The sequence below is a fragment of the Notechis scutatus genome, chromosome 11 (genome assembly GCF_049901735.1).
Source record: "Notechis scutatus isolate UNSWTSFEM ecotype Mainland chromosome 11, rNotScu1.2, whole genome shotgun sequence".
Taxonomy (NCBI): Eukaryota; Metazoa; Chordata; class Lepidosauria; order Squamata; family Elapidae; genus Notechis; species Notechis scutatus.
In genome coordinates this window covers 15,622,756-15,650,468 of record NC_142019.1, presented here as the reverse complement: position 1 = coordinate 15,650,468, position 27,713 = coordinate 15,622,756, and the positions used below count along the sequence as shown (strand labels likewise).

Below are 27,713 nucleotides of genomic sequence, written 5' to 3'. Positions count from 1 at the left end.
TGGAGAGGAAATTGTAGACAGGACATTCATATTTATCATCTATCATCTATCCTCCCTCCCTCCCTCCCTTCCTCCCTCCCTCCCTCTCTCTCTCTCTCACATCTAACTATCTGACTGTCTGTCTGTCTGTCTGTCTGCCTGTCTGTCTCTCCATCCCCCCCCTCTCTCATCTGCCATCTAGTTATTTAATTTATTAAGAGCTTTGAAAAGAAGATAAAACCTAACAAAAACTAATGTAAGCTAAAGAAAAGAAAGAAAAAAGATGAAAATGCGAAAAGAAAGCATGAGAAGAAATAGAGAGAAGAAAAATCCAATTTTCTTTGCAGCAAGTAGAATTACAAAATCATTTCTTACTCTATGACCACCAAAAGAAAAATCTCTTCCCCTCCCCTATTGTCTATTGTCTCTAATCACTAAAATCTTAAAGCATTCATTCATTTTTTGTTTCATAAACAAAATTGCATGAGGTTTCTAGTTAGGAATAAATGCAGATATTGTCTCTACTCTAATCAAAGAAGCCAGTTTGCCATCTTTGTAAATCCACTTATATGTTCACCAACCATTATAAGTGGTGTCAAATTTTCCACTTTTGAGCATATAATGATCTTCCTGTACTTGTATATAAAACAAATCTCCATGATTGTTTTCCAACTGTCTGCCCATCAGTCCCAAAAGAAAAGCCTCTGGTTTCAATTTAAAATCTTCTGAATTAGTGTATTTGTGGCCAAAACATTCTAGCTTTTTTACATGCCCACCAAACATTAAAATATCTCTTTATATTCACACTTCCAACATAACACTTTATACATTCCACAATTCCTCTGGTCACAAATACCAAAGGTACATCTTATTCAAAAAAAATCCTGTTTAAGATTAGAACATAGTGTAAATTTCAATCCTTTCATTGGCATATTTACCCAGAGTTCCTTTTCTATATCATCCCATATACCTACTTTGTAACAAACAACAACACAATATGCAACAACACCACAATATTTTCCCAGGATAATTTCTGCAAAATTCTTTCTCCATAATTTCTTCATATTGTCTCTCATGCTAAGGGGAAAAATGCAGGATTTATTTTATTTTTATTGTATTATTTTATTTTACTATTCTATTCTATTCTATTATTTTATTTTACTTTATTTTATTTTACTTTACTTAATTATATTATTATTTGGTTTAATTTAGTTTTTGCAAAGCACTAGTTGTAAGACCTGGAAATTCAGTCTCGGAATATAGTTTCCAAATGCTTCTAATATTGCAAATCCCCTTTTGCTCCGAGGCTAATATTTTTTTTAAAATTTCGGTGAAAGAATCAAGACTGAGAGGAGGGCATCTTAGACTGCTGTTGCTCCTGGCCACGAGAAGGGCTTTCTTTTTCCCAATTGACAGCTTGGTGGCTTAAAAGAAGGCCTCCAAAATGCTCCCAGAAATCCCACGAGCCAGAGTCCAGGGACATGGTAGGATGGGATGCTCCTTCTACCGCGCCCCCTTCCATTTGAAGAAAACTGCTAGGAGAACGGAGCCTGAGCCACTCTGCTCTCGCTAATAATTAAGTTGGGACGCGATGGGGAATTTCATGTTCTCCTTGGTTGCCGTTCTGTGTGAGAGTGTGTTTACACTGCCAGGGAAAAAAAAAGAATCTACGAATGCCCTCATACCATGAAAGGTCACATTGGAACATAAAATATCCTGGCTGCAAACAAGAGCAAGCCGGCAGACATTCCTTGAAAAATGGCATGTGTCATTTTTCTGACATGGCTAGCTGTGGGAAGGAAGGCACACTGTTCATTTCTACAAAACCTGGTGGCTCAGCCACCCCTCCCTTCCCTGGGGATTCATTGCATATATGGATTTCCTGCATGTGGGAAATTGGGTTTTATTTCCCTCTCTTCTTCTCCGTTCTTCCCTTCCTATTGAACTTAAAATTGCCCGGCTCCCTTTATTTTTCATTTCTCAAAAACCCGTTTTTCTTTTGAAAACTGGGGAAGAGGTTGAGTCCAAATTCTTCTTCCAGCAGAAAAAGACCTCCTCTTTTTCCTCCTCATTTTGACAGGAAGCTGGGAATTATCCTGGATCAGCCATAAACCTGGGATAGGTATGTAAGATTACAGTTCCGTAAAGCATTTTAGAATTGAATTTTGGGTTAAAAGTTTATGATGAATGGTTTATGATGAAGGGGCCAGATATGATTCTCATGAAATTTATACCACTGTACCTTTGGTGCTTAAAAGGCTGAGCTTTCAAGAAAACATTTACACTGAAATTCGGTATAATATTGAAATATGATTAAACCAAATTGTCAGTTCAATTATGTTTAAATTAATGTATGTTTTATTTATTTTATTTCTTGGAAGAGGACAGCAGAGAATCAGGATTCTAACCCCCCTTTTTTTAAAAAAAGCTTTTAATTAATGTATTTAGTTCTACAATTTATTACTGTCTAAATCAGAAGCACTTTCCATGGTTGGCAGTTATATACATATATATAAAACCTTAATAAAACATCTATTATAAAATAATAGGAAACATAACTTTAAAAAATACATTGATACCTTTGATTAATTTTATAATATTGTTTTATTAATTTACTATATGATCCTCCCTCTTATTGGTTTTACTGCTTTTATATGTGGTTTTATATTCTTGTAAGCTGCCTTGAATCGTCATGTGCGAATAGGCAGCAATATAAATTTCCAAATAAATAAAATAAATAAATAATGCACACATTCATGCCTCCACAGCTAAATTTCAAGATCCTTCAGGAAAGTCAGATTTACGTAACAGAATATGGGTTTCATGCAATGTTTAGAGTAGTATTTAAAAGGAATATGCTTGCTCAATTTGTAGAAAGGGACAAGCAATTTTCTTTCAGAGAGAGGGCTGGTAAGAGAATATTTTGGTCTGGTCAAAAATTGATTCAAATTCAAGATTCCACCTGAATTTGTGACCTGAAATATCAAAAATATTTCTTTCAAACCAATTAAGGATTCAGTTCAATTCAATTCAATTCAAAACATCCAAAGGATTCGTGTTTTCAACGTATTGATCCTACAAAATGTCCATCAAAAGCCTCAAAGCTTTTATTGCTATACTTTCTTTGAAACATTCTCCTTATATCTTAAACAAACAAAAAAGAAACCCACAACAAATTTGCTTCTGCATTTTTTTTTTAGGAAGACATTCACTGAGAAGATATTCGGAACCGAGGTAGAATATGTCTTATTCCCAATTTTAAGAGTGATTTAAAAAAAATATCATATCACTGAAAAGCAAAACCAAAGAATCCGCCAACCTGAGTCAATGTAATTGTCAATGTCATATTTTACATACAGTTTGAACAATCATTTTTTTTCTTTCCTGACTGTTTTCTGAGTTGTTAGCTGTTGCCTTTTCTCCCAGGTTTCCCTTTTTACAGTTGTTGTTGCCATCACCCCTGACCTTCTCATAGCATTTAAATGCCTCATGTTGAGTTCTGATCACAGATGGGCAGAGAAACCTCATCTGTCAAAAGGGCTACTGGCTTGGAGCTGGGCTGTCATTCTTCTCCTGCCCAGGTCTAGAAGGACCATGTGTGAAATTCCTGGAAGGTTCAGTTACTTCGGAACAGCAGGGGCCAAAATAGTTGAACTCCCTAATCTGCTGGAATGCCTCTTCTCTTCCCTTGCCTGATATAGCCATTCTTTGGGGCGCAGAAGAGGAAGGAGGGGAGGTAGGAGGCAGGCGGCAGCAATTCTGGTGTCAGATGGCCGGCACAGGTGCTGGTCATGGATGATCCCCACCAAGCCATACCATTCATTTCAAAAATCACAAGCAGGCCATATCCTTTGGACCTCTCCAAGAGAAAGGGTGAGATGGACCTCATATCCTGAAGATCGCCAGGGTTAATGCTGAAAAAATATATATACATATCCTAAAACTTGGCTCTGTGAACGCACAGTGGCAAAAACCCTTGGCATCCCATATTTACAGTCAATTCTCCAATGGAACCTTATGCACTTTGCAGTGAGAGTGTGCACACGTGTTCAAAAATTGTGCAATTTTGGGGGGAGTTTCTTCTTCTAAGAGCTCCCAGGACAGCTGATTAAAAAAGGACTAATGGTGTTTGCATTTACAGCAGCTAAGATCGGTCATTAAAACTACCATTAAAAAAAAAATATTTTTCTAGTTTTATTAATTTATAGTATGACATACAAAAAGAATACAAAAGCGAATATTAGGGAAATTAGGGAAGGAGAAAGGGAAGTGGATCATGAGGGAAAGCAAGGGAGAAAGGAAAAAAAAGGCATTGACTTCCGACTCCGTTGGTGCCGTAAAACAAGGCATTAAGATCTACCCTCAACTTTTTACTTTTTCATAATAATAGAAACTAGCCATTTCTATAACAACAAACCTATCTATTCGGTAAAACCTAAAATCACAGTTTCATTTTTTTCCATCTCAAGCACAAAGTCCAGAAGTGGTTTCCAAGTAGAAATGGAAGTATTTGTATTTTTTTCTTTGATCAAAGCAGTCAGTTTAGCCAACCATTGTGGGGAACGATGGAAACTGTCTCATTTTAAAACAAAAACAAAAATATAGCACCCTTAATTTTCTAATTTTTCCCTCTTGCTATGTATCTACACTGAGGAGGGATTATTACTAGGTAACCTGGCCATTCCGATACTGTTTATCTTCAGTGGTTGCTTAAATACGAACGGATTGTCATCACAGCACAGGTAGATAGATTTTATGCAGCAGCCCTAAAGATTCACTGGAACTTGATGAATTATAACCATTTTATATAATTAATGCACGAATTCTTTTGATATTATCATTCTGTTGTATTTTAATACCTAATAATTATAGGCCCATACAATTTAAGGACTAATATTAAATTATTAGAGTGCACGATGGCACAGTGGTTAAAAGACGCTGAGCTTTTCATCTGGAGAACTGACAACCTGGGTTTGAGACCCAAGTGTCACAAAACAGGGTGAGCTCCCATTCCTTGCCTCAACTCCTGCTGCTCACCTAGCAGTTTGAAAGCATGCAAATGCAAGTAGATAAATAGGTGCCACTTTGGTGGGAAGGGAAGAGCAATTCGTGCACTTTGGCATATAATCATGCTGGCCACACGAACATGGAAATTGTCTTTGGACAATGCTGGATCCCTTGACCAAGAACAGGAGATGAGCACCATGCCCTAGAGCAGGGGTATCAAACTTGAGTTGTCATGTGACATATTAGGACTTTCTCCCCCTTTGCTAAAACTGGGTGGGGGTGGGGCCAGCACATGACGCATCCAGCCTACGGGCTGTGAGTTGGACACCCCTGTCCTACAGTCCAACACAACTGGACAGGGAAAACTTTACCATTATTAAATTAAGTGTAGCTTAGGCTGTGCTTTTGTTTATGTGCAACTAATAGTTAGACTGCCAAATTATGATTTCAACATAGATTTTGTTTGTTATTTGTTATTATTTTATCTAGAACCTTTAATTAGATACTCTTTGAGTATTTTTTAATTGCACTGGTCTTTGACTGTAATAAATATTTGACAGAGGGGAGATTAAACCGAAGAATGCAAATTTTGTATCTTGTTTCTGGTTGCCCTGTGACTCTCCTCTTACTTCTCACGCAATACAATTTGTAAGTGCCAGAAGAAGTGCCAGGAATGGACAGATGGGTCAGTTTGGGAGTGTACATGTCAGAATGTTTTTTTTTTAAATCCAAAAGCTTTGCATTAAAATTGTATATCTCTGGGGGCTTCTTGTTTTCTAAAGATATCTAATTTTATTTTTACCCTTTGGGGTAATATCTGAAGGTTAGGAAAACAAATTTCCCCAAATGAAGCATTGTGTGGAAGTTTAAAGCTTTCTTTAAAAAAAAAAAAAAAAAGCCAGAGGCTTTTTTAAACTGCAAAAAGTATGGATGTTTAACAGCAAATGTTTGAAAATACAAAATTCAGTAAATTTGTGTTCCAATGGAAACTGAATCTCTTCCCCAATGTCTGCTTCTTTGTTTAATAAATGCTACAATATTATCAATCTATGCTGGGCTTCAAATCTCTGAGCAAATATGATTCAGTACCACAACTGGGATCGACAATTCCACCACTGAGCCATGCAGTAGTTAAGCGAGACATCACATGTCTTATGACCTCACTTCTGCCACCATCATTAAATGAATCAAAGCAGTTGTTAATGCAACATCACACAGTCAAGGTTTACTACCCTCTTCCCTGTGAGAGCCCTACAGGTATTGGAAGATAGCTATCTTATGTCTCTCTTCAGTCTTCTCTTCATTAAGCCAAACATACCTAGCTCCTTTAACCTTGATTGCTCTTCTCCACACTCTTTCTAGGGCCTCTTTTTTTTTTATCATGGTGACCAAACTGGACACTATCACTTCCTATGACCTTGATGTTAACCTTCTGTTGATGCTGCAACACGTAACATGCTGCAACATGATACAAATGGAAATTGGCTCTCGTAATCTGTTTGGATGTTTTCTAGTTTGAGTGACAGGACTGTTCCTTTTAACTAAACAGAGAGAAAAACCTGCCTTGTAAGAATTAAGTGGGTTGAGCCAAGGTTGAACCCACGAGATATATATATATATATATATATATATATATATATATATATATATATATATATATATATATATATATATATATACACACACACACACACACACACACACACACACACACACACACATATATGTTTTCTTAAGTTTTCGCAGGTACTTACATGTATGGTATTCAGCTTTCTTGGGTATTTTCCCACGTCATTGTAGTTGTGCTTTTAAAGTTGTAGCCGTTTGGCAGAATCTCATCTGCCATCATCAGGCTTCTGTATTGTGTCCGTCTGACGGACACAATACAGACAGACACAATACAGAAGCCTGATGATGGCAGATGAGTTTCTGTCGAAACGTTGCTACAACTTTAAAAGCACAACTACAATGACGTGGGAAAATACCTGAACAAAGCTGAATACCATACATATGAATACATATATATATATATATATATATATATATATATATATATATATATATATATTCACACACACACACACACACACACACACACACACACACACACACACACACATATATATATATATATGTTTTCTGAGGTTCTATGGGTATTTGTATGTGGATCTTTGGTTATTCGGGTTTTCTCCCGCGTAAGATTCAAAGTATCTAGGCAACGCTTTGGAGGTCCCACTAGCCATCTTCAGGCTGGTGCTTTCGGCTTAGTGCCAGTGCAAGCAGTGTGTGACCGGAGCTGCCATCTCTCTATATATACAAGTGGTGGGGGATGGTGTGCTGGGCTGGTTGGCTGTGCTGCAGCCTCTTGATTGGTTGATGGAGTTGATGTTGGTATAATGGGCTGTGTAACAAAAGGCCATTACACAGCCCATTATACCAACATCAACTCCATCAACTAATCAAGAGGCTGCAGCACAGCCAACCAGCCCAGCACACCATCCCCCACCACTTGTATATAGAGAGATGGCAGCTCCGGTCACACACTGCTTGCACTGGCACTAAGCCAGCACCAGCCTGAAGATGGCGAGTGGGACCCGCCAAACGCTGCTTAGATACTTTGAATCTTACTGGAGAAAACCTGAATAACCAAAGATATATATATATATATATATATATATATATATATATATATATATATATATATATATATATATATATATATATATATATATATTCATGATCATGATCATGTGACGAATTAATACCACTTTATAATAACTTGGTAAGACCACACTTGGAATACTGCATCCAGTTTTGACCGCCACAATGCAAAAAGATGTTGAGACTCTAGAAAGAGTGCAGAGAAGAGCAACAAAGAAGATATTAAAACAACAACAAGAAGAAGACAGAGTCCCTAGATCAAGGAAACAATAAAAGGACAAGCATAATTTTAATTGAAATTTAAAGAAACCTAGCCCTGGTTTTGATCTGATTCTACCATGTTTCTAGTCCAGTTGTGTCTCCTTTTGGGGCTGTACCCCTCAGTTTGTCTCACCCCCCAAAATTGTGTGGCTTTTGCTTTGCAAAAAGCAGAGTGACTCTATCCTCAGCCATCAGAACAAAGTTTAGGTGACAAATATTTCCTCCTTCTCAGTCTGAGTATTGCCAGGGGAATTTCCAAGGAAATTATCCACCTCCCCTTTCTGTACCCAGAGCAAACCTCCCATCTTGAAGGCTTAATTTTCTCTGGCCTCCATGAAAGCCCAGTCTAACTAACACCGCCAACCTGGATTTTATATGATTAGTTAGTGAAAACTTGCCAAGTTGAGTTTGCAGGCTGCCAAGTCAAGTCAATTTACTCTGATGCCTAGAAGTCTTAATCCCACTTTAATCTCCACTGTGCCCTTGACATAATGGAATTTAGTTACAAGGCTCATGTCATTGGACAAGGCGTGTTAACCATTTTAGTGCAAGCTCCTCCCCAGCTTTCCTTCCTTCCCTCCTTCCTTCTCCCTCCCTTTCTTTTCCTCCCTCCCTCCCTTTGTTTTCCTTCCTTTCTTCTTTCCCTCCCTCCTTCGTTCCCTACCCCTATGCCTCTCTTTCTCTTCCCTCCCTCTCTCCTTCTTTCCAGTCCCTCCCTTTCTCTTCCTTCCACTCCCTCCCTCTGTTTTCTTCCATCCCTCCCTTTGTTTTCCTTCCTTCCTTCCTTCCTTCCTTCCTTCCTCCCTCCCTCCCTCCCTCCCTCCCTCCCTCATTCCTGGTTTACCTTGTGGCCTTACAGCCTCCTCCCTTCCTCTGTTTTCAATCTAGTGAACTTGACCGAGATCCTCTTGCAAATATGTTGGGGAGGGAAGAAAAGCAACTATTTTTGTGTAAAGTTGTTCATTACCACTGTCCCGGCCTTCATTTGATTTGGGATTTCTAGGTTCCCCGAGCCTCAGGATGGATATATTTTCTTTCAGGCTTGATTGGATAAAAAGATTTGCATAGCAGAAGTGACAAAGCCCTCCCTCACCCCAGTTATTAAAAAGGCAGGTGCTCTTTGAAACTCATTGAAAGAAAAGGAGAAGAGACCAACAGCTGAAGTATTTCCAACAAGGGCCATCGGTCATTGGACTAGGGAGGGTTAGAGGAATGCAAAGGATACTGCAGAAGGAGGCCGGGTGATGTCCTCAGAGAGGGAGAAGGAGCCAAATCCCGACAGCGGCTCTATTGTGCCATGAGAATGGCGACATTTCAAGTGCAACCCTAGCCAGGTCACTTGCATTTGCTCCCCCCCCCCCTGTGGATCAGGATTACATCCTTAACCCATTTATTAAATAGTTTAAGGGCCCTTTAGAGGGATCGGAGGCCCTTTTATTTAATTGGGGACCAGGTGTTATGTTTTGAAATGAGTTTTTTATGATGAGGTTTTAATCAAACGGCAGTTAGAGAATGTTATTTCCAAAGAGGTATTTTAAACCGTCTGTAAAAAAAAAAAAAGAAAGAAAGAAGAAGAAGCAGGAAGCTGATTAACGCCACATTGAAATCTGTTTTGTGGATTCTCAAAAGTTGGGATCCCCTGAAAGAGACTTCTGGGGTTCTTCATAGGGGACTTAAGTATGCTTGACGATTTTTTTAGTTCAATTTTATTTTGGTATCTCTGAACTTCATTGAAAGTTTGAGGAGCCGATGTATGAAGTTGCTTCATTTCTATCAGTCTAACTTCTAAGACTTCCCTCATTGGGAAGATGGGGTAAATATTTCAAACGCTTATAATCATGGATTCTGATCTTGGTTGTTTTCTTGCAGACGTTTCGTTACCCAACTAGGTAACATCATCAGTGCTGGAAATGAGTGGGGTTTGCTCTCTATTCTGATGATGTGACCTAGTTGGGTAATGAAACATCTGCAAATAAATAGCCCAGTCCAGAAAGCACCAAAGTGGCTTTCATTACATCGCACAAAGCCAATGCAATGGTAGGTTGCATAATCGGAAGGATAGAATCAAGATCGCGTGAAGTATTGGTACTGTTTTATAAAATCTTAGTGAGACCACACCTGGAATACTGTATCCAGTTTTGGTCATCACAATATAAACAAAATGTTGAGATTCTGGTATGAGTGCAAAGAAGAGCAACAAAAATGAGTAAGGGTCCAGAGTCTAAACCATATGAAAACGGTTGCAGGAATTGGGTATGTCTAGTCTAGAGAAAAGAAGGATTAAGTGTGGCATGATAGCAATCTTTCAATATTTGAGGGGCTACCACAAACAAGAGATGGTCAACCTATTTTTCACCAGAAGGCAAGACAAAAAGCAATGGGTGGAAACTAATCAAGGAGAGAATCAACCTAGAGCTAAGGAGAAATTTCCCAACAGTGAGAACAATTAACCAGCAGAATGGCTTTCCTTCAGAAGTCGTGGATGCTCTATTACTGGAGGCTTTTAAGAAGAAGGCTGAACACTTGTCTGAAATGGCTGTATTGGGTCTCCTGCTTGAGCAGGGGGTTGAACTAGATGACCTCTAAGGTCTCTTCCAACTCTTATTCTGTTCTGTCCAGCTCACTGTTGTGCCGTACTCACATAACACTTTGAATCTAGTCACTGGCTTCACCCCATTGTGTCATTCTGCACCGTACATTAAAAAGGCCGCCCTGTGTACTATTTGCCAAATTACAAAAGACATCAGTGCTAAGCTAGAAACAAATCACTTTGGCTTTGCCTTGAGTTAGCATGTGGTGTGAACCCAGCCACTTTCTATTGCTCTTGAGTAATGGTGGTGAAGTGGTTAAAATGCAGTATTGCAGGCTGTCTCTGCCAATTGCCAGCAGTTTGATCCAGATGGCGTCAAGGTTGACTCAGCCTTCCATCCTTCTAAGGTGAGTAAAATGAGGACCCAGAATGCTAGGGGGGCAAGATGCTGGCTCTGTAAACTATTTAGAGAGGGCTGTAAAGCACTGTGAATCGGTACATAAGTCTAAGTGCTTTTGCCCTTCCTCCCTCCCTCCCTTCCTCAGTGCACAGTGATTAGAATATAGTATTGCAGAAAAACTCTGCCCACTGCTAGCAGTTCGATCCCGACCGGCTCAAGGTTGACTCAGCCTTCCATCCTTCCAAGGTTGGTAAAATGAGGACCCAGATTGTTGGGGGCAAGAGGCTGACCCGGTAAACCCCTTAGAGAGGGCTGTAAAACATTGTGAAGCGGTATATAAGTCTCACGGCTATAACTGTGTTTTACAATGGTAGATGCTTACAGATCTAAGAAAAGCAGCAAGCAATCACAAGATGAAATGTGCATGTCCACGGAACACGTTCACGGACGTATTTAGAACAAGCCTCCTTAGATAACTTCCTACTTTCTATCCACAGCTTTCACAAGCATCAAATGCAGGCCATCCCTTTTTTGGCTGCTCAGCCGGAGCTTTTCTGCAGAAAGAAGAGTTGATGTTTAAAAAGGAAACAGCTGGATTAAAAAAAGCCAGGAGAACTGGGACAGATCCAGTTTCATTAGCAGAGGGATAGTTGGGGCCCCCGGAGGAGAAAAACTGGGAAAGGGGCCACGAAAGAAGCAGAGTGTGGCGGGGTGGGGGGAAGCTTGGTAGGAAATGGAGGAGCATAAAGGACTAATAATGAAGAATGGAAAGTGAGAAGGAGCCAAGAAAAACAAGCAATAAATAGATGGAAAAGAGAGGGGGGGGGTCAGAAGAGGAGAAAAAACGTAGCTTGGAGCCATGTAATAGGAAGAGCGTGCGGCCTGATGCAGGCGTTCACCATTGCAAAAAAATATCAGTCCTTCCAAAAATGGAAGATCCTGACGAAACGTGAGCAGGGAATAAGTTAGGATCCAGTTTTAGATACAATTTTCTGCCTAGAAAGACGAGTAAGGGACTCAGGATGGTAGCATTTTCCTTAACACCCCACCCCCCCAAATATATGGTATATTTCTATGTCTCTCTCTCTCTCTTCTCTCCTCCCTCCCCCTTCTCTCTCCTTCCCTCCCTCCCCCTCTCTCATCTATCATCTCTCTCTTATCTATCGAGATCATCTATCTATCTATCCCCTGGTAATTCCCCAAACAGCTAATTCTTGAGGTTTGAGACCAATATTACTAGCTATTAATAATTGAAATATCTGAAAGGTATTAAGCCTGCTTCATCTCTCTCTCTCTCTCTCTCTCTCTCTCTCTCTCTCTCTCCCCTACCTACCTACCTACCATTTTTTTATTACCAATTCTATGGGCGTGGCTTGCTGGGTGTGGTATGGCTTGTTGGGCATGGCAGGGGAAGGTTACTGCAAAATCCCATTCCCTCCCCACCCCACTAACCTGCTTTCCAGCTCCATTCTCCTGTGCAGGGCAACAAAAGAACACCCAGCCGATCAGCTGGGACTCAATGGCTGACAGAGAATAGATGGGGGCAGGGCTACTCAGAGGTGATATTTGCTGGTTCTCCGAACTACTCAAAATTTCTGCTACTGGTTCTCAAGAACTGGTCAGGACCTGCTGAATACCACCTCTGCTACCTACAGTACCTACCTACCTACCTACCTACCTATCCTTGTACAAAGGAAGACATCTCTTTAGCAGTAGTGATGGGTCACAGCTGTATTATTTTTTCCCATTGCACATATAATGAAAGAAACATTGGTTTAGAATGTCTCAAAGGTGTTTTTTTTTTTTTTTCTTTTCCAAAAGGGAAGTGGACTGTTTTTATTTGAGGAAGAAGTTTTAGTTCTCTTCCAAGAAGCTTCACCAATTGTAATTGATTGGTTCATTTGGTTTAGAAATAAGTTTTCAGAAAGACAAGAATTTAGATGAAATTATTGTGGGAATTCTTCAATTGATTTTATTAGTCAGGACATAGCCAAGGGGTGGGTACAACTTCCATGGTACAATTTGGGGGGAATTGTATTAAAATCCAATAAAAGGAAGACCTCTGAAATAAATGTTTTCCATGAGGCTTTTGTGAGCAGCAGCCTAATCGTTATTATGCAGAGAATGGGCTGTTCTTTCGAAACCTTTGGAGAATTTCTCATTCTTCTGCAGAAATGTCAATTAACTATCCTCCAGTTTCTTTATTAAGACCTGGTAGAGAATTTCAAAATGGGGGGGTACAAAATTATTCTCCTGGGGACTTATTTATTTAATTTAATTTATTTGCTGCCTATTGGCTGCTCTGTTGCTGCAATGGTTAGAATGCAGTACTGCAAGCAACTCTGCCCGCAGCCTGAAGTTTGATCCTGATGAGGCTCAAGGTTGACTCAGCCTTCCATCCTTCCAAGGTTGGTAAAATGGGGACCCAGATTGTTGGGGGCAATTTCCTAACAGTGAGAACAATTAACCAGTGGAACGGCAGCCCTCCAGAAGCTGTGGGTGCTCTATCACTAGAAGCTTTTAAGAAGAAGACAGGACAGCCACTTGTCTGAAATGGTATCGGGTCTCCTGCATGAGCAGGGGTTGTACTGGATGACCTCCAAGGTACCTTCCAACTCTGTTATTCTGATCTGTTTGTCTCACTGTTGTGTTTTATTCACATAACACACTCAACCTAGTCACTGACTCCACCCCATTGTCTCATTCTGCACCATACATTAAAGTAGCGGGTCTTGTACTATTTGCCAATTTACAAAAAACATCAGGGCCAAGCTAAAAATAAAGCGATTTAACATGTGATGTGAACCTAGCCCCATTCTCTTTCTCTCGAGTTATGGTGGTGCAGTGGTTAGAATGCAATGGTTAAAATGCAGTATTGCAGGCTAACTCACTGCCCACTGCCAGGAGTTCGATCCTGGCTGGCTCAAGGTTGACTTAGCCTTCTATCCTTTCAAGGTCAATAAAATGAGGACCCAGATTGACGGGGGCTATAGGCCGACTCTGTAAACCGCTTAGAGAGGGCTGTAAAAGCACTGTGAAGTGTATATAAGTCTAATTGTTATTGCTATTGTTACCTGGCTGTGGGCTACACTAGGCAGCTTGCCACAATAAAAACAGAGAAAAGAAAATAATTGTACACAGAACAATAGCAAAGTAATCGAACCATAAACAAATGAACAAAACAACAACATGTCTTCATGGAGACATCCATGTTATTTGCATCAATATTGAATTTTCATATTGAAATGCTTTTTTCCAGTGTGTGTGTATGTGTGAGCAACCTTCTCATGGCTGACTTGCAAAAACACCGGATTCTTCACGTTGCTATCTCTTTTCTGCAATTATTAGGAAATTTGTCCATTAAAAGAGTAAGACTTATTTTTTAAAAAAGACACTTTGTTATAATACTGAGTCAAAGGTTGCTGGGGAAGATTTTAATCATTTTTAAATAGACATAACCCAGCTGTCTATTTAAGCTGCCCCTTTATTGCTTCAGGAAATAATCAATGTTATTAAAAGTATGAAAATAAGAAAAATTCCCAGGCCCAATTCAGTGGGTATATGACCTATATTGATTTGGTTTTCTTGTTTTAATATTGTTCGATGTTTAGAATAATGCTTTTTTTAAAAAAAAAAAAATACAAAGCTTTTTCAACTTTTTCTAATCAGAGATGTAAATCTGATTTTAAAAAACGATAAAGACTTTGCTAATTTGGCACAGTATCAACCCAGCATTTTGTTAACCATAATTTAACAATGAGCCTAGTACATGAAAGGACAGAAGAAACTATCTTCAATTATCCATCGTGAATGGTCTGAATTTAAAAAAATGTGAATTTAAAAAAAGGCAGGCAGATATTGGTTGGTAATGCAACAATACAATTTGAAACTTTAAGAATACTTTCTGAAAATCTGAAATCGATGGTGGTGGCTTCACTGAATGCAGAAAAGGCCTTTGATATGCAGTTAAAATTTCTGGAGGATAATTCCTTCATTTTTAAATCTGCTGAATCATTTTATATCAATCAGATTATAATGTTGCATTCTTATTCCTCTGCCGGGTTTTTTTTTAGAAATAGTAATTATATCTTTGTTTATCTAGATGGTACATGAAACTCATTAAGGGCAACTTTAATATTTTTTTAATTTAATTTCATATTTCAACCATTGGCCTGCCTTAGTAAGCAAGTAAAGAAGCTAAAATTGAACACAAAGTGGTCTTAGATGTTCCATCACTGGAGGCTTTGTCTGAAATGGTTTAGGGTCTCCTGCCAGAGCAGGGAGTTAGACTTGAAGACCTCCAATATAATGGCAACAGAATACCTTATGCCACCAGACTTGAAATTTTAGGCTTAGACCACTTAGAGCTACGCCACCTTCAGTCCAACCTAACCATAGGACATAAAATTATCCATTGCAATGTCCTACCCATCAGTGATTACATCAGCTTCAACCACAACAATACACAAGCACACAATAGATACAAAACTCAAGGTAAACCGCACCAAACTTGATTGCAGGAAATACGACTTCAGCAACAGAGTGGTCAATGCCTGGAATGCACTACCTGAATCTGTGGTTTCTTCCCCAAACCCCCAAAACTTCAACCCCAGACTGTCTACTGTTGACCTCGCCCATTCCTAAGAGGTCTTTAAGGGGTGTGCATAAGCACACCAACGTGGTTACCATCCCTGTCCTAATGTTCCCTTTTACCCATATCCATTTCATGTATGAATAATCATGATTATACTTATACCTGTTATCTAATACGTGCTTGACAAAAATAAATAAATAAATAAAATAAAGTCAGAGAGTTAATTGAGAGAGAAACAAGGGGAATAGGGAAAGTGGGCTTCTTACAAACCCATAACTGATATTCAAATTCATCTCAAGCCTTGAATTTTCCCGAGCAGCTGGAAAATTTGTCTCCTGCAATCATTTGGCAGGATCCTAAGCAGCGTTAACCATCCATAGTGATAATTCAATATGATTTGGCTCTAATTGGACAGAGGAAATCTCTTGTAGGGTTCTTCAAGAGTGTCAGATGAAGGATGAATGTTGAAGAACAAGGAAGAAAAACAGATGTTGATCAACCTTTTCTCATCTGTTCATTGGGATAAAATGCTCCTGCTTTGCCAAAATACTCCGGGAGTGGGAGAGCAGGTTTTCTCAGCTGCCCATCTCTTAGATCTATCATAATCCACTGGACTTTTAATGCATGACACACACAATCTCCAGCATTGTGTTCATTAAGTTTTAAGAGAGCCAGTTGTTTCAAAAAAGGGAATGGCGGAAAAGGCACTCGGTTTTGCATAGGAATGTGCATTAATCTTTTTTAATGACAACGCAATTAATGGCTGGCAAAACATTACTTTTGAATTAACAATTTTTCCCCCTGCAGACGTTTCCCCCCTTCCCACCCCAATGAAAAATAGGACCAAGGCCACCAAAGATTCCAGGAAAGGCTGCCTCGAGAGGAGGAGGAGGAGGAGAAGGAGGAGGAGGCAGGATTTCCTACGATTTGATGTTGCTCTTAATTAGGAAGCACATTAGAAGCACATGCTCGCATGTGTGAGGATGTGAAGTTGTAGCCAAATCCATGTTTTCTATTAGAGCTTACATTCCATGCTTTGCCAGAGCCTTGTTCTGTTTTGTTCATGTTTTACAATATTTCCTCAGCCTTCTTGGAGGCCTTTCTGCACCCCCAACCAAACAACCCCCCCCCCAGCTCGGCCGACTTTTCTGGCTTGTTCTGCAAAGCTACTACAATGAACATATGTGCTTGGATCCCAAACAGACCAGGGTTTTTGTTTTTTTTTGTTTCCTTCTTGGGAGGGACTGTACAATGCAGCCCTAAATACAAATGCAAGGCAGAAGGGAGAGGGAGTCAACAAACATTACAAATGAGTGGATCGTTGTGTTTTCCCCAATTTTGTTATGAAATCCACATGAACGGTATTGACAAGGCCCAGGCCCCGCCTAAGAACGGCTAAATCCAGCCATCATTCTAAACCATGGTTTGTTTTAACATTGGTTTGTTGAAAGCCACAGTGCTCAAACTCAATGGAATTCTGAATGACCAATCATGGCTTACGATTAAATCCGGCATACTTCCCTTAATCCTCCAAGGAAAGATTGAAGGCAAATGAGGTCCAGGCAGAGAAGAACATCATGCCTTCAAAATATAAAGGACTGATTTGGACAAAACTCAACAGCACTTTGTTTGTTTGGCTGTTGATAAAAATAGGATCTGCAACATGATCGCCAATGTCTGATGATGGATATGGAAGAAGAAGAAGAAGAAGAAGAAGAAGAAGAAGAAGAAGAAGAAGAAGAAGAAGAAGAAGAAGAAGAAGAAGAAGAAGAAGAAGAAGAAGAAGAAGAAGAAGAAGAAGAAGAAGAAGAAGAAGAAGAAGAAGAAGAAGAAGAAGAGGAGAGGAGGAGGAGGAGGAGGAGGAGGAGGAGGAGGAGGAGGAGGAGGAGGAGGAGGAGGAGGAGGAGGAGGAGGAGGAGGAGGAGGAGGAGGAGGAGAAAAGGAAGAAGCAGGAGGAGGAGGAGAAGAAAAGGAAGAAGGAGGAGGAGGAGAAGGAGGAGGAAGGATGATGATGATGATGATAATGATAATAATGATAATAATGATAGTGGCTTAGAAGTAGAATTGATGTATCTTTACTAAAAAAAAAACCAGGATATAATGCAAAGTTGAAGTTCAATCTGTACTTCGAGAAACATTTTAAGGTGGTGAGATAAGTTAGGTTGGACTGAAGGTGAGAATTTTCTAAGTAGAGGCAATCCTTGACTTATGACCACAATTGAGTCCAAAGTTTATATCGCTAAGTGAGACATTTGTTAAATGCGTTTTGCCCCATTTTACAACCTTTCTTGCCACCACTGGTAAGTGAATCACTGCAGTTGGTAAGTTAGTAACATGGTCGTTACACGAATCTGGCTTCCTCTGGCTTGCTGGTCAGAAGATCACAAAAGGGGGTCATGTGACCTCAGGACACTGCGACCGTTATAAATATGAACCAGTTGCCAAGCATCTGAATTTGGATCATGTGACCATGGGGATGCAGCAATGGTCGTAGGTTTGAAAAATAGTCATAAGTGACTATTTTTCAGTGCTGTTGAAACTTCAAACGATCGCTAAATGGACCATCGTAAGTGCTAGTTGCTTCCAGCTCTAGGGGGCGGTGCTCATCTCCGTTACAAAGCCAAAGGGCCAGCACTGTCCAAAGGCATCTCCATGGTCATGTGGCCAGCATGACTAAACACCGAAGGCGCACAGAACGTTATTCCCTTCCCACCAAAGTTTTTCCCTTGCATTTTTACATGCTTTCGAACGGCTAGAAGCTGGGACAGGTAACAGGAGCTCACTCTGTTATGTGGCGCTAGGGATTCGAACCGCCAAATTGCTGACCTTTCTGATCAACAAGCTCAGTGTCTTAGCCACTGAGCCACTGCGTCCCTGTAAGCTGGTATCAAGTGTTAAAAATGGCAGAAATTAGAACCACAGACAAACCATGGAGAAAATTCACCAGGTAAGGTAAGTTGGAACACGGCTAGTCTGAACCAGTAAGCAAAAATCAAGAAAATAGGTTCACAGCTAATCAAGAAATTCATCAAAAAGATCACGATAGAACTTCGGATAGCTTGGAATCAGGGTGTATGACCCCTATGGAGTCCCTCTGAATTACTTAGAACTGACTATTCATCATGATGCCAACATTCAGGGCCATGTTATTTTGCAATTTGTTTTATGGGTTGATTGGGTGTCCCACCAAGCCATGCACATCTACGCAGCATGAAATATATACGAGAACAGCTCTGTAGGTTTTCATCTGGTAGAAGATTTAACCCTACATTTTTTAAGGTTGTATATGGAACATTTTGATTCTTCATGCAAACAACCCCCACAAAGCCATATTGTTCCACTGGTCAAGTGACAATAATAAAGTAAAGTTCACTTACATACATACATACATACATACATACATACATACATACATACATACATATAGTATAATACAATATATTTCATGTAACACTAAGGTAAGATAATATAACAGATGGTAGATGAACATAAAAAGGGTGGCAAGAAAGAATATTGAGAACAGGAAAAGGGAAATTTGCTGAGCCAAGAGAGAGGAAAGGAATTTAGGGAAAAGCAGGAAGTAGAAACAAGATCTGTTAAGTGTTGCATACTCACAAATGATTCGCTAGATAGACAAAACAGGGGATGTTGATATCATGACAGGAAGGACTGGGCAGGAAGTAATGTTGATGTTAAAAAAATAGTAATAAAATCCATGGAGAGGAGGAGGAGGAGGAAGAGGAGGAGGACACCTAGATCCTAGCTGAGCCCTTGCAAAAATTTTAAAGTTTTACGTTCATGCTGTCAATTGCTTATAATGTTCTTCTCTTACCTGTATACTACTAAACCTCTTCTCCTGACCGTTAGCAGGGCAACATAGTATATCAAAGGACAACATTTTTTGAACCCAGGTACAGGAGGGATTGTTTCAGCTTTTCAAAGGGAAGGAGATGCATCAAATCTTTGGTGGAAGTAAGGTTGGATCCCAGCCAGGGCATTTGTAAATGAGACAAATGAAGGGCTGATAAAAACTATCTCTACCTGCTGCTAACAGCACCCTGTGGATTCCTTTGTTGCAATCTCCTCTACTAACACATGTAAACTGGTTGTATAAGGACGAGTTTTTGCTTGGATTGCTTGACGAACATGTGCCTGCTGCATGCATGTTTGATGTAAGCCGACCAGATTGTGTTTTCCAGCAGTGATAGCCCTGAAAACATGTGTTCCATGAGCTGTGTACATTCTGTTTGATGTGTTTCATGTTTTGTTGCAAGACAACCTTTTGATAGGGCTTATCTGCACTGGAGGAATTTATGACTATTTTACTGTCTACAGCATATTTGCATTTCAAAACTGAGTTGAAGAATGGCTGGGCTCACCTGTTGAGTCTTGCCTAATGTTGGAGCATAAACTCTCCTGGAAATGAAGCAGCCTCATCTAAATGAGGGTGAACCATTAGTAGCTCTTGGGCTTGTAGTAAGTATTCTATATTTGTTGTCAATTAACATCTAAATAAAAGAAGTTTCTGGTGAACTCCCTTTCTGAGCCTCATTGAAAGATTTCTAACTTTTAATCAGGTCTTCAAATTAAGACTTGTGGACTTCAATTCCCAGGATTCCTCCTCCAGTCATGTTAGCTCGGGAATTTTGGGAGTTGAAGTCCATAAGTCTTAAACTTGCAAAGTTTGAAGACCTTTGCTTTTAATTATCTGTAGCAATGCCACTGATTGGGACCTGAAACCCTTCAGAAGAGCAATAGAATATTTTCAGCAAAATGGTTTTGTCTAAACAAATTATGCAAATCTAAAAAGTTTTTTATGCATTTATTGGAGAGGAAGAGGAAGAGAAGAGGAAGAGGAAGAGGAAGAGGAAGAGGAAGAGGAAGAAGAAGAAGAAGAAGAAGAAGAAGAAGAAGAAGAAGAAGAAGAAGAAGAAGAAGAAGAAGAAGAAGAAGAAGAAGAAGAAGAAGAAGAAGAAGAAGAAGAAGAAGAAGAAGAAGAAGAAGAAGAAGGAATTTCAGAGTTGGAAGGGACCTTGGAGGTCTTCTAAAACACACACACAATCACAGAGAGAGAGAGAGAAAGAGACAGAGAGAGAATTAATAATAAGCACTGCCATTTTATGCTAAGAAACATACAGAGCTAATTGTTACAGATTTCTGGTGAGAAAATGTGCTTCATTAAGAATGTCTGGCTGCTGAATGCTAGTTATTACACAGTTTCTTGAAAGAAACTTCATTGAAATCTTAGGAAATTCCTGTTAAATTATCTATTTGACTGTGGAACAGACTATTCAGGATATATACCAGTGTGGGATTCACATTTTTTTTACTACCGGTTCTGTGGGCATGGCTTGGTGGGCGTGGCAGGGAAAGGATACTGCAAAATTTTGGCCTTTGTTTAGTACTTGATGCGTGCTGCGATAGGAAGAGGGGGAGGGGTTTGGGGAACAGACAGGAAGTCGGCCATGTTGGGAAGGTCGCTGCAAAAGGAGGGAGATGGACATAGAGGGCGAAGAGGAAGACAGCCATGTTGGGAAGGTCACTGATATAGGAAAAGGGGTAGAGAGGAAGTTCTTCCCAGTGGAAACGGAGAGTCATGTGGTAAGTCACGTGATTTCTTTGGAACCCGTCCTTTTAAGTACCCGTCACTCCTATTGGAATCAATTAAGCACCAAGAAACCACTTTAAAATACTTTATTAATATATATAGTAATAATACTGTGAAATAATATATGTGTGCGTGTGTATATACATATACATATTTATTTATTTATTTTATTTTGTCAAACAATTATTAGATAACGGGTATAAGTATAAACATGGTTATAAATACATGAATTGGATACGAATAAGAAAAACAAGAAACAATAGGACAGGGACGGTAGGCACGTTGGTGCGCTTATGCACACCCCCTACAGACCTCTTAGGAAAGGGGTGAGGTCAATAGTAGACAGTCTACGTTAAAGTTTTGGGGGTTTGGGAAGAAACCACAAAGTCAGGTAGAGTATTCCAGACATTGACCACTCTGTTGCTGAAGTCATATTTCCTGCAATCAAGTTTGGTGCGGTTTACCTTGAGTTTGTAACTATTGCTTGCTCTTGTGTTGTTATGGTTGAAGCTGAAGTATTCATTGACAGGTAAGTCATTGCAATGTATGATTTTATATACTATACTTAGATCGGACCGAAGGCAGCATAGTTCTAGGTTGTCTAGGTCTAGAATTTCAAGTCTGGTGGCATAAGGTATTCTACAACGAGTAGAGGAGTGGAGAACTCTTCTTGTGAAATATTTCTGGACTTTCTCAGCTGTGTTTATATCAGATAGGTAATGTGGGTTCCAGACTGATGAGCTGTATTCAAGTATTGGTCTAGCAAATGTTTTGTATGCTCTAGTTAGTAGTGTAATATTACCAGAGAAAAAACTACGTAAGATTAGGTTAACAACTCTTAATGCCTTTTTGGCTATGTAGTTACAGTGGGCTCTAGCACTTAGATCATTTCAGATGAGTACTCCAAGGTCCTTGACAAAGTTTTTGTCATCAACAAGGTCTTGACCATTCAACTTGTATTTTATTTTTTTATTTTTTTTGCCAATATGTAAGATAGAGCATTTATTTGTTGAGATTTGAAGTTGCCATGTGTTTGACCATTCTGACACATAGTTGAGGTCTGTTTGAAGGGTAGCAGCATTGTCAGTGGTGTTGAATAGCTTTACATCATCAGCGAAAAGAACTCAGTTGCTCTTAATATAATCACAGAGGTCATTGATATAGAGTATGAAGAGAATTGGTCCTAGAACATTGCCTTGGGGGACACCACTGTTGACAGGTACAGAATTTGATAGGATGCTCCCAATTTTGACCATTTTTTGCCTGTTTGACAGGAATGCTTCTATCCAGTTATGCAGGTATCCAGAGATACCATAAGACCTTAGTTTTAGGAGTAGTTTGTCGTGTACCACTGAATCAAAGGCTTTACAGAAGTCTATGTAGATTGCATCTATTGCTTTACCCTGATTGAGTTGTGTAGTCCATAAGTTTTACAGTGCAAGAGTTGCAGGTTACAGGACAGTTTCCTTCTGAAACCAAACTGTTTGTTAGAGAGTAGGTTGTTTGTCTCTAAGTGGAGGATAATAGATTGGTTAATAATTGATTCCATGACTTTGCAGGTGATGCAGCATAAAGAAATTGGTCTGTAATTTTCAATTAGACTGTGGTCTCCCTTTTTGAAGATGGGAATGAATGTGGCTAGTGACCATAGATTTGGCAAGGAGCTGGTCCTGAAAGAATTTTCAAAGATTATGCTTAGAGGTTCAGCTATGGCAGTGGATAACTTTTTTGAGAAGTAGGCACATATTCCATCCGGTCCAATAGATAGAGATGGTTTTAGATTGCGTAGTGCTTTTTCAACATTGTCTTCTGTAAAATCGATATGTATTAGATCATTGTAGTTGTCTGTGGTTCAACTAGGAAATATTGGGCATGATCCATTGCTATTTACAAATACTGAACCAAAGAATGTATTAAAGAGGTTGGCTTTAATGGTGTCATCATTGCAGTCTTTAACATTTGGTTCTTTTAGGGGTGGGATGGACCTTGAGTCTTTTAGTTTGTTGTTTACAAAATTGTAAAAAAGCGCAGGTGCAATTGGTGCATAGACAGTTTTCCTCTTGTTTAGTGTGATAATTGGTACATTCAGTCTTTATCTGGTGGCATAAATTTTTGTATCGGCTTTTAAAGTTGGCAACGTGACCAGATTTGTTTTTCCGCCAAAGGGTTTTCTTTTTGGATTGGAGTTTCCTATTATTGTTATGGGTAATTTGTTTTTTCTGGTTTTGGGAGTTGTTATTGGTACATATAGTTTGATGGCTCTTTTGACTTTAAGTAAAAATATGTTGTAATGGTCTTCAACAGTATTGCATCCAGTGAATAGAAATTGCCAATCAAGGGATGAGAGATCATTGCTTATAAGATCATAGTTGCCTTTTTTGAAGTTATAATTGGGGATCCTGTCGTTATGGTGATTTTTGTGAGGACATATGTTGAGACAAAAATCAATCATGCTGTGGTCACTGTTGGAAAAGGGTTCATTAATTTGTATTCCATAAATTGAATTCAAACTGTTGCAGAAGATGAGATCGAGGCAGTTGTTAAGTCTAGTATTGTTGGTTACTAGTTGTTCCAGTCCTAGTGTGGTAATGGCATTGTACAGGGTTGTATGAATGGGTTCAGATGTACATTCATTTAATGTCCAATTTATAAGAGGTAAGTTGAGGTCACCAAGAAAAATGAGAGGGTGTGGGCAGGAGGCAGCCCATGTTAGTAGTGAAGTTAGCTTGTTTGCATGAATTATATCATAGTCAGGGGCACGTTAGCAAAGTAAGAAGTGGATTGAGATGTTTAGGGACAGTTCACAGATGATGGTCTCGGGAAGAGCAAACTCTTGTATAATTTGGATCTTTTTTTAGATTTAGAGACTTTTTTAGAACATAGCAACTCCACCACCTCTACGGATTTTGCGATTTGACTGAAAAACTTGATATTCTCTTGTATCATATATTTTGTGTATATAGATATACATGTATGTATATTTATATTTGTATATATATATATATGTATGTGTGTGTGTGTGTGTGTGTGTGTGTATATACAATATATACAAATATATATATATATATATATATATATATATATATATATATATATATATATATATATATATATATATACCCTGTTTCTCCAACAATAGGGCCTCCCCCAATAGGAAGTCCCAGCATGTTTTATAGGCATGAAATGAAATTAAGCCCCTCCCCCCAAATTAAGGCCTATATTAAAACATGTGAAATGGGGGGGGATGGTGGGGGGGCTTGCCGTTAGGAAGTACTTTTGTTGCACACCCGGATATGGTGCTGCCTGCGTTGACCCCGATACGAAGTGCCCCACCAACGCCGAGGTCAACATCCAAGCTGTCGCCTCCCGCCCGCCCGAAGATGCAAGGGGGGGGGGAATTAAGTCACCCCCGAAAAGACAACCTAGCCAAATTTATATTGCCGCCTAATCGCACATGGAGACTCAAGGAGGCTTACACGGATATAAAAACATCATAAATAAAAATAATAGCCCCTCCCCCAGCAACAACCCATCACACAAGCCATATGTGTGTCAATGTTTGTGTATGGGTATATATTAATTTTCTTTTAATAGCGGGCATCAGGATTTAATTTTTTTAATGTGTCCCAGCGGGTTCCCAGAAAAAAAGTGACAATAAAGGTTATCCTACCCAACTCTACCTTACCCTGTATTATACCACTGTATAATAATAACATGCTTGCATGCTTCTGAAAGAAAGCATGGGGTGTTAGTTCCTCTTTTGACTCCTTTCAGTTCCAAAAACAAAACCAAAAACCAAGAAACCTCAGGCAAAACCAACCTTATTTACGAAAGCTATTAAAGTCATCTAAACCTCACATTAAGCTTTGCTGGCACAGCAGTTGGTTCAATCACAAGCACATATTGCTGTCACTTAGATACAAGATAATTTACTATTTTAAAGATCGTGCAATATAGGGAACTGGAGTTTCGCAGTGTTTATGTTCCTCCTTTTTCTTTTAAGTTCTTTGCACAGCCAAGGGAGTCTTCCGTGCTCTGATTCCACGGCACGGGAACATTCCCACAATTTGTTTGTAATGGGAAGAGATGTCAGGCGTGAAAGACCAAAGCCACATGTTAAGTTCCAATTAAACTGATTTATTGCTCCTTCTATGTAATTTGCAGGAGAGAAACTTTTCTGGAGCGCTCCTTCCTTACTAACATGGTCAAAAGAGCGAAACTTCATTGAATCCTAAAGATTCCCTCTTTTGACTGTGCTACTAACAAAGAAGTGCTCCAAAAAGATTCCAACTTTCAGGTCATTCCTGTATGGAGAATAATGGAATTCCCACGATGGCAATGAGCTGGATCCCCCTGAGGCCAAACAAAAGGGCGCCCTGAAAATACACGGGAAAGAATTTTCATAGACAATTTAAAGACTTTAAACATCCCATGGGAAAATGCTGGTGACTCGCCCCCAAACTGAAAAGATTGGAGATCCCTTGCTTCCCGATATGCTACAAAGCATGGGATGATCTAATGCTAATGCTGGTTGCTCTTTCCTATGCATGGGGATCTAGTCAACTAATGGTTGACACTATTTTGCCTTTAGATAAGAGTTCACAGAATGCAAGGGGGTTGGACTTTGTCCATTTGTGGCTACAAAGCGAACTCTAGGCTGATTCCTCTTTTGGCTGGCACTCCTTCTATAGGAGACTAGGTGAGAGTAGAATAGCAAATAGAATAGAATACAATAGAATAGAGCTGGAAGGGACCTTGGGGGTCTTCTAGTCCAGCCCCCTGTTCAAGCAGGAGAACCAATACCATCTCAGACAAGTGGCTGTCCAGTCTCTTCTTAAAAACCTCCAGTGATGGAACAGCCACAATTTCTGAAGGCAAAGCTGTTCCACTGGTTAATTGTCCTCACTGTTCGGAAGTTTCTCCTTAATTCCAGGTTGCTTCTCTCTTTGATCAGTTACTTCTTGTCCTGCCTTCTGGTGCTTTGGAAAACAAGTTGACCCCCTCTTCTTTGTGGCAGCCCCTCAAATACTGAAATATTGCTATCACGTCACACTTAATTCTTCTAATTCAGTTGTGTCCCACCCTTGCTGGTTCTAATGGCCAGGTCTCTCCACATCCTCTGATTCTTGCACTACTTCTTTGAGAAATCAAATATAGTTTCATGCTGTGTTCTTTTTTTCCAGTTATGCAGAGAAACACGAGTTTGATGGGAAGAAGGGGTTTGGAGAAAGAGTGAAAAACATATAGGTTTGTTAGCAAAGGATCTGTGGAGACGTAAGAACCACGAATCCAGGTGTAAAGACAGTGCTTTCACTGCCTCCCATTTGGGTAAGAATGCAAGAAGCTCTTTTCCTGCTAGCTCATTGGTATGAAGATCAAGTTGATGGGAAGAACATCATTCATTTAATTTCTTCTGTTGCAGTGAAGGGCAACAGAACAGGCTGTGGGTGAAATGGTAGTGAGTAAATATTGAAATGTTATCTCGTACAATGGCACATCTTTTGACATGATAGGGCATCAAACCAATTTGTAACTTTCCTAAGGCCGTGTTTGGTGATCTAAGACAGCTGCAGAATACCTGTGGCTCCTGGAAAAGTCATATTTCAACCATTAAATGTGCAGGTTTCGATGTTAGATTGCCAATCTGCTGACAATTACAAGAGCTAGCCCTGTACCACTTAATGTATTTCAGTCCAACCATAGAGCCTTGTCTTCTAAATTGAAGCTCAGCTTATTCTCTCCCTTGCTCAAGGACAGCAGTCGTCATTCAGATGCTTTTAAATAGTGCAGTCTTTTGGATTACAGACAGCATGTCAAGGCAGACTTATTAAATGGCAGTTTGTTATAAATTTGAAAATTGGCATGTAGGCTTCAGGGAGATATATCATATTCTCTTGACTGAGGAGCAAAATGGAGATGTGAAAGGGGGGATAATGGAAACAGCAGCAGAATGTAGAAAGAGAAAAAAGAAAGGAAAGGAAAGGAAAGGAAAGGGAAGGGAAGGGAAGGGAAGGGAAGGGAAGGAAGAAAGAAAGAAAGAAAGAAAGAAAGAAAGAAAGAAAGAAAGAAAGAAAGAAAGAAAGAAAGAAAGAAAGAAAGAAAGAAAGAAAGAAAGAAAGAAAGAAAGAAAGAAAGAAAGAAAGAAAGAAAGAAGGGTGGGAGGGAGGGAGAAAGGGAGGGAGGAAGGAAGAAAGGAAGGTAGGAAGGAAGGAAGATCTATGCAAAACTTGCAAAATTGAGAACATAAATGGTATAGAGGTGCTTGTTGGTAAATCTCTAAGGCCATTTTAGGGGATTGATTATATTGATATTAATGATAGATGAACCTGTTTTCTTATTTTCATTTTTAGTTCTGATTTCTTATCTTCAGCTTCAGTTTTGAAAATTCATCGGTTTTGGTTCTTTCCTCTATTTTTTGTTATATATCCATTCAGACCAACTAAATTGCCTATTTTTTTACGTGTATTAAAATGTGTGTACATTTTGGGGAGAAATTTCTCCAGATGTGAATTTTTGGCTATAATTTTACAGAAATATTTTTTTTTTTCCTTAAGCATTTTGCTGGCTAGAAGATTCCCAACATTCCAATCATCTGTATTTTACCATCTCCAGTTTGGTATATAAGAAAATAACAAAGCAAATGGAACAAATAGCCCAGAAACATACAGATAAG

At 39.4% G+C, this 27,713-nt stretch overlaps 1 long non-coding RNA gene and 1 pseudogene across 2 annotated transcripts in view; one reads left to right on the top strand and one right to left on the bottom strand.

Moving 5' to 3' along the window:
* The first annotated feature begins 1,315 nt into the window (after positions 1–1,315).
* LOC148129712 (uncharacterized) overlaps positions 1,316–27,713 on the top strand; it is a 39,217-nt gene continuing 12,819 nt past the window's right edge. For both annotated transcript variants that reach the window (XR_015750811.1, XR_015750810.1), the window contains exons 1-2: positions 1,316–2,101; positions 26,224–26,368. This is a non-coding gene — a long non-coding RNA (uncharacterized LOC148129712). The remainder of the gene's footprint in view (positions 2,102–26,223; positions 26,369–27,713) is intronic.
* On the bottom strand, positions 18,373–24,011 carry LOC148129713 (uncharacterized; annotated as a pseudogene).